At 36.8% G+C, this 7,827-nt stretch overlaps 1 non-coding gene across 1 annotated transcript; it reads right to left on the bottom strand.

Moving 5' to 3' along the window:
* Positions 1 to 2,632: 2,632 nt before the first annotated feature.
* Positions 2,633 to 2,739, bottom strand: LOC121207254 (small nucleolar RNA R71). Its single transcript, XR_005902345.1, has one exon. It is a non-coding gene; the product is annotated as a small nucleolar RNA R71 (small nucleolar RNA).
* Between the last annotated feature and the right edge of the window lie 5,088 nt (positions 2,740 to 7,827).

The following is a 7,827-nucleotide window of genomic DNA, read 5'->3' as shown; positions in this document are numbered from 1 at the left end:
TAGCTATACATGCCATTAAATTATTTTTGATAGTGTGATAAATTCTGACAATTTTAAAAGTATTTTTCTTATAGTAATGTCATCCGATCGAGCTTAATCAGAGGAAGTTAGAAGTCATGCTCCAGCTTTAGTACAAAGAGAGAAAACTAGCAGTAGAAGGCCCGAGACAGAGGGCTGAGGGGAGGAGGGAAAAATAGCGTTCTTTCAAATAATGAATGAATGGTTTAATCAATACCTAAAAACTAACCCTGCGGTGCAACAAGCTCCCCTTCCTGCTTATTCGTCGGTTCTCGAGATGCCACAGGGTATAGGTATTGAATCTGTTAGAACAGGTAAAGCTCCAGTAGACAAAATCCGTAAATATGGAGCAAAGGAATTCAGAGCATCAGTTGAAGATGATCCTGAACGAGCAGAGTTCTGGCTAGAAAATACTATCTGTGTTTTAGATGAATTATCTTGTACACCGGCTGAATGTTTGAAATATGTCGTGTCATTGCTAAAAGATACAGATTATCACTAGTGGAACACTAAAATTTTTTCGGTACCGAAAGAAAAGGTTACTTGGGAATTCTTCCAAAAAGAGTTCAGAAAGAAATACATCAGTTAGAGATTCCTTGATCAAAAAAGGAAAGAATTTTATCAGTTCATTAAATACTTACCTTAAAATACTTATCACACATTCATATTAAATTAAACACATATTAATTATAAAGCTTGAGTTATAGTGATACAAACCAGAATTCTCTTCGAATTTAATCCTCGACGATCTTTCCTTTTTCTTTTTGGGCCGATGCTTCAAGCTCGATATTAGCTACGACCAATTAAAATAATTTCACAGTTATTAGCATAACACAATTTAAATGCTGAAATTTTTATCTAACTTTTACTTTAATTCCAATTTAATCCCAACTAAACCTATATATTTTCTTTCTCAATTCATACCTTTTTGCTACTCAATTTCTTGCCAAACTCACATCTAACTATTTAATTTTTATCATATTTCCATAATTTCGAATTTATTTCAATTTAATCCCTAAAACTCAAAACTTATAACTTAGTTTACAATCCAATCCTTTATTCAATTCCAATCAAAATTTCTATCAAATAAACCCCCAATTCCATCATTTGTTCAACATAAACCCTAGTAAAAAATCTATTAACTTTCAAAATTTCAACTTAAATTCAACAAAACTTTATTCTAAAGCTTCTAAAACATCAAAATTAAAAGAAAAGGACGAGGCATATGTCCTTACCGGTGCTCTAACTGTATAGTCTTTGTTGCTCCTCGGCTACCACTGACATTTCTAGAAGGTCGAGGCGATCTACCCCTCGAAACTAGATTACTCGGCTTTGTAATCTTATCAATGTCTTTTTCTACCTTCTTTGGATAATCTATAAGAAAATGATCAAGTGAACCACATCTCGCATAATTAAGTGGAGTTGCATGCAACCTTAGAAATAAGGCAACATAAATCTACCGGATTAGAGTCAAATCTAATAAGGAAATCAATAGATCGAGTTAATGCGACGATAGGGGTTTTAATTAGAAAGAGATTTCAATTAATCAACCTAGAGTCAGTTATTTTTACTCTCGAATGAATACATCATTTAATTCAGATTTAAAATAATAAGTGAAGTCTAGGTGGATTCTTTCCTGGATATTATCTTTCTCATAAGTTTTCTTTGATTATTTTCCCAACTCGCTCTTTGTCATTTAGTAATTAGTTTAGTTAAAATTAGAATTTAAAACAAAACTTTTAATTTATAGCCTAGATAATAAAAAGATAGTAATTACTAATACTTTTAGTCCTTGTAGATACGATATTCCTGACTCACAGTAGCTATACTACCATTCGATAGGTGCCCTTGCCTTTGTCATATTTAGTTAGTTCGTGATGTCATCAAGTTTTTGGTGCCATTGCCGGGGACTAAGATATTAGGAACGCTTAATTTTTATTAAGTTAGCCATTTTTATTTTTCATTGCATTTTATTTTTGTTTTATTTATTTTAATTTACTAACTTTTTCTTTTATTTGCTTCTGGTAGGTTCCTTTAGTTTATGACTAGAAGAAACCCGTTAGGACCTCTTGTGTTCGGTAGTGAGATCGAAAGTATAGCTCGTAAAAATCATAAAGAAGCGAGGCAAAATCGACAGAGTACTCTAGAAGAGCAAGAGGACGTTATTACTGAAGAGATGGCAAAAAATCAAAATAATCAGTTACCTCCTGTGGTTGCTATAAATCCTGTAAATCAGAATCCTGCTCCTCGTACTATGTACGATTATGCTAAGCCCAATTTAACTGGGGCCAAGTCGAGTATTGTTAGACATGCTGTTGCTGTAAATAAGTTTTAGCTGAAACGTAACACTATTCAAATGATTCAACAGTTTGTTCAGTTTGATGGTTTGCAGGATGAAGACTCAAATACTCATTTGGCCAATTTCTTAGAGTTCTGTAACACTTTCAAGATAAATGGCATTTCTGATGACTCCATTCACCTTCAATTGTTTCCTTTTTCATTGAGGAATAAGGCTAAATAGTGGTTGAACTCTTTACCACGAGGTTCTATCACTACTTGGGACCAAATGACCGAAAATTTTTTACTGAAATATTTTCTACCGGCCAAGATAGCCAAGCTGAGTAATGATATCTCTTTCTTGTTACAAATGGATTTGAAGACCATCTATGATGCATAGGAGAGATATAAGGACTTATTGAGAAGGTGCCCTCACCATGGGTTACCTTTATGGCTACAGGTTCAAACTTTTTACAATGGTTTGAACCCCTCAACTAGGCAATTGATAGATGTATCCGCCGGGTGGGACTCTGAATAATAAAACACCTAAAGAGGCTTATGAGTTTATAGAGGAGATGTCACTGAATAATTATCAGTGGCAAGTCATGAGAACTAAGCCAACAAAAGCAGTCGGTGTTTTTAACGTAGACGCGGTCACCATGTTAGCAAACCAGGTAGAGCTTTTAAGTAAGAAAATTGATGGTTTGTATGGTTCTACGCAGGCACATCCGGTGATACAGTGTGATACAAGTGGAGGAGGGATGAATAATCCAGAATGCCTAGTCAACGATCATAGCACAACGAACGAACAAGTCAACTATATGGGTAACAGTTCTAGAACTCAGAATAATCCCTATAGTAATACTTACAATATAGGCTAGAGTAACCATCCCAACTTCTCTTAGGGTGGTTAAGGAAATTAGAGATCACAACCCCTTGGTTTTCAACAACAACCCTACCAGCTAGAGAAAAAGCTGAACCTTCAAGAGATGTTGACGAAGTTTATTTTGGTGCCAGAAACTAGCTTCCAAAACACCGAAACATCACTTAAAAATAAGCAAGCGTCGATTCAAGGGCTCGAGAATCAAATAGGTCAGCTAACTAAGATGATTTTAGAATGACCACAAGGTAGCTAGCCAAGTAATACCGAAACTAACCGAAGAGAACAACTTCATGCAATTACTGTAAGAGATGAGGAATGGTTAGTTGAACCAGAACCAGAACCGAGGTAAGAACTTGTGGTAAGTAAAGGTAAGGTTGAGGTGAGCCATAGAAAACAGAAACCAATAAGTAATAAGTATAAACCTCGAGTTCCGTATCCGAATGTGACAAAGAACGACCTAACAAATGAACAATTCGGTAAATTTCTTAAACTTCTAAAAAATTTGCATATTAACTTACCATTTATTGAAGCTCTTTCGTAGATGCCCAACTTAGTTAAATTTTTAAAGGAGCTTTTAGCAAACAAACGGAAGTTTGATGATGCATTTCATGTGGAGCTAAATGTAGTCTGCTTAACCATTCTACAGAATAAACTACCCAGCAAATTAAAAGATCCAGGGAGTTTTACTATTCCTTGTTTAATTGGTAGTTTAAGTGTTAATAATGCTTTGGCAGATTTAAGGGCTAGTATTAATGTCATGCCCTACAAAATGTTTAAGCAACTAGGTCTTGGGAAACCCAAACAAACTAGGATGAACATCCAATTGGTAGATAGAACCATTAGATTTCCTAGGGGTATTGTTGAAGACTTTCTCGTCAAAATTGATAAATTTATTTTCCCAGTTGATTTTTCGTTCTAGAAATGGATGAGGATAGCGATGTACCGTTGTAACACACCAAACTCGGCCTAGAAGTTAGGTCCGAATCTCGCGTGTCATATTGAAGTGTTTTTCGAAAAACCATGTTCTCATTGAAAACCCTTTTTACTATTTAAAACCTCTGGCCATTTTAAAACTTGTGAAACGCTAATTCCCTTAAAACCTTACTTGCTGTGGAAGCTTAATTTTAAACAGTTGCGAAAATGTGATATTTTGAAAACCAATTGTTGTTTTGGAAAACTGCGTCCTACTTCTAACAGATATTAAGCATACTAAATAAATTTCCCAAATAAAAAGTTAAGAAAATAAAGAGGCCTTAATACAACCCAAATCAAAAACCAAAGTGCTTAACTAAATAAACGAAATAGAAAAACATGTGCAGTTGTGTAGTTGTCTCCGTGTCCCTCTGCGAAACTGATCCACCTAACGCTGGGGATTACCTGCACGGTTAATAAACGGGGTGAGTTTATGAAAACTCAGTGTATAATCCCTTTACTAGAGTAACTTTCAGTAAGACAAACAGAAATAGAATCAAACTGGGCTTGTGCCCTTTTTATAGAATCATGTGGGCCTAAGCCCAAATCAGCATCAGTACAATTGCAGTGGTCCTAAGCCCGTTACAGAATCACTTGGGTCTCAGCCCTTGTCAGAATCAAACCATATGCATAATGAAAAAATGTATGCTAACCCATCCCATCCAACCCTGCACTTGCCTCCATCTAACCCTACACTACCTGCGAGGAATAAATCACTCGCACCATCCCTACACTTACAATGTTAGCACCAGTTGCGGCACTAAGTCAACAGAACAACTCATAGCTGTAAACAGGAAAACACATAGCCGTAAACATCACATCAACGCTGCCAAATAACAGGACTACTGGAAGCCGTAAGCAGAATGGCACAATGGCACAAAGCCATCGATAACAGCATTATGTTAGGCACATAGCCATCAACTAGAGTAACATAACTGGCACATAGCCCTAGGTAAATGTGATTGACACAGAGTCGTCAATAATCATATATTGGCACATAAAATTAGGCAAATACGTTTGGCACACAGCCATAATCAGGTTGGCACAGAGCCATATGTAGGTTGGCGCAAAGCCATAATCAGAATAATTGGCTTTAAGCCATCAGTAGCTGTATCATGTGATGCACATAGCCATCAGCGATGGTAATATAGTCGGCACACAACCTCAGGCAAATATGATCGACACAGAGTCGTCAATAATCATATATTGGGCTTAAAAGCCACCGGTGGATCCACGGTCATCAAGCAACCATGCGATCCTCTAATTTCTTCCTCCATTTCATAATCCCCACCCATGTGCAACATAATATTATATGAATGAAACAAATATACCCACGGCATACAAAATCATACAAATCACAGTCACAACAGTCCAATCACAGTCATACATTTTCATTCAAAACATAGTCAAATCAATTAAATTGTATTATCAGTGAGTCATATACCCTAGAGGGGCAGAACGGTCTTTTTACCTATTAGGGGTATTTTAGTCATTTCACCCTACAAGGGTGTTTTGGTAAATCTACAAACCAAGGGTATTTTGGTAATTTTGCAAACCAATGGTATTTCTGTAATTTTTAGAAGTCAAGGGTATTCTTGTAATTTTATAAATTAGGGGTATTTCTGTAATTTTCTAAATCAAGGGTATTTCAGCAATTTTACAAGACGAGAGTATTTCGATAATTTTATAGGCCGAGGGTATTTCGATAATTTCACAAATCAAAGGTATTTTGGTAATTTTACAAACTAGAGGTATTTTGGTAATTTTACAAACCAATGGTATTTTGGTAATTTTGCTAATTGAGGACATTTTGGTAATTTTGTAAACCAAGGGTATTCAGTAATTTTGTAAACCAAGGGTATTTTAGTAATTCTACCTTACAGAGGTATTTCAGTAATACTAGCCTACAGATATGAGATTCACATAGTCCAATCCAATATTTACTACACAATCATACAATTTATCCATTGGGCCCACAGGCCCATTGGGCCCACATGACCCATTGGGCCCACACGACCCATCCCAACCCAAAGCAACCTAAGCCCACAAGAGCACTCATGATGGCCTCAATCATCATGTCAAAGCTCCCACACGTGCGCTCGCACACTCGTGTGGCTGCCATCGTCGTGTGACCGGTATTTCGGCATTCTGGCATTTGATGTTCTACAGCTAGAGTAGTGCGAAATACACACCTGTTTATGAGAACGCGCCGGAAGTCCACGATCACCAACTTTGACACATCCTGCATTCAGTCTTAATCACTTTCCCCCTCCAATTCATCTAGTTCGCCTATTTAAAGCCAAGTTCTTGCCAATTCCCATGTTAGCTTCCCGATGTGGGATTACTTTCAACCATTAGGAAAATTCCTTATTTTTTTTATGTCCACTTCAACCACAAAGTTCCAATCCAACTCCACCTCCTACATAGCCCAAATAGCAAGATAAATACCCCATTGCGCATCCTAAAACTTGAACCTTAGACCTCATAGTTATACAAAACGCCACCTTGCCACTCCACCACAGGCTCTTTCTATGTCATATTTTATCCTCAATTAATTATAAGGCATATGTGCTAACATCCAGATTCCTTTAAAAGAAAAACCCAAAATAAATTGCAAGAGCCAAGACTTGAACCCAGGCTCCCTTGTAACCTTAATGACGCCACAACCACTAGACCACATGCGTCCTTGTGTCATTTATTTACCACAATAATTTAAAAGGCCTTTATCCAAGCACTCAAGGTTTTACTCACTTAAAACCAAAATATTTGCTAAAGCCCAGATCTGAACCCAAGATTTATCCAACACTTCTCATGGCCATTAACCATCAAAGTAGACATTTAATTATGTCATTTCCTTGCACAATTAAATACTTATATACAACCTCCTTACGGACCCATACTCAAGGCCCAATACTTCTAGGCCCAAATTTAGGGCGTTACAACCGTTGATTTTAGGACGACCCTTTTTAGAAACTGCTAGAACTATCATAGATGTTGGTATAGGTAAGTTAATACTTCGTGTAGGTGATCACACGATCAAACTCCACGCTAGTGACTTTGCTAAGATATCTAGTGATCAGAATGATTATACGAGTTCTATTAATATGAATAATATCATGGCTAAAATTTCTTTGCAGGAGACTCCTAGGAAGAACGTGATGGAGCCACATCCTAGTCCATATGACAAAAATAGAATGAGTCATGAAGAATGAAGACTACAGATCGATGAACTAGATGAATGGCGGACGCATGTCAAAGAGATACCTAGAATACATGATGAACCAAAGCGACACCATGCTAAGCACAATGATGGAATGAACCACTTCAAAGTTGGGGACCAGGTATAGTTCAATGAACTTGACCCTCGATTAACCACTTCAGAGCTTAATGCAAACGGAGCGACTCTTTTTACGGTACTCAATATATTTCCATACGGTATAGTCGAGGTAACTCATTCTCATTTCGATACTTTTAAGGTAAATATTACTCGACTTAAACCTTATTTGAATGAAAGAATTGGCAGCGAGAAAGAGGAGTCTCGACTTCGTGAACCGCTGTGATTGTGCGAATACAAGGTAAGCCGAGCTTAGACTTTAAATAAACGCTTCTCGGGAGGCAACCCGAGTACTAACATTGCTAATTTTATCATTTTTTACTTCATATTACTTCTTTAAAAA

This window comes from Gossypium hirsutum, chromosome A09 (genome assembly GCF_007990345.1).
Source record: "Gossypium hirsutum isolate 1008001.06 chromosome A09, Gossypium_hirsutum_v2.1, whole genome shotgun sequence".
Taxonomy (NCBI): Eukaryota; Viridiplantae; Streptophyta; class Magnoliopsida; order Malvales; family Malvaceae; genus Gossypium; species Gossypium hirsutum.
Note: the sequence above shows the minus strand (reverse complement) of the source record. Positions and strands in the feature narration are given on the sequence as shown.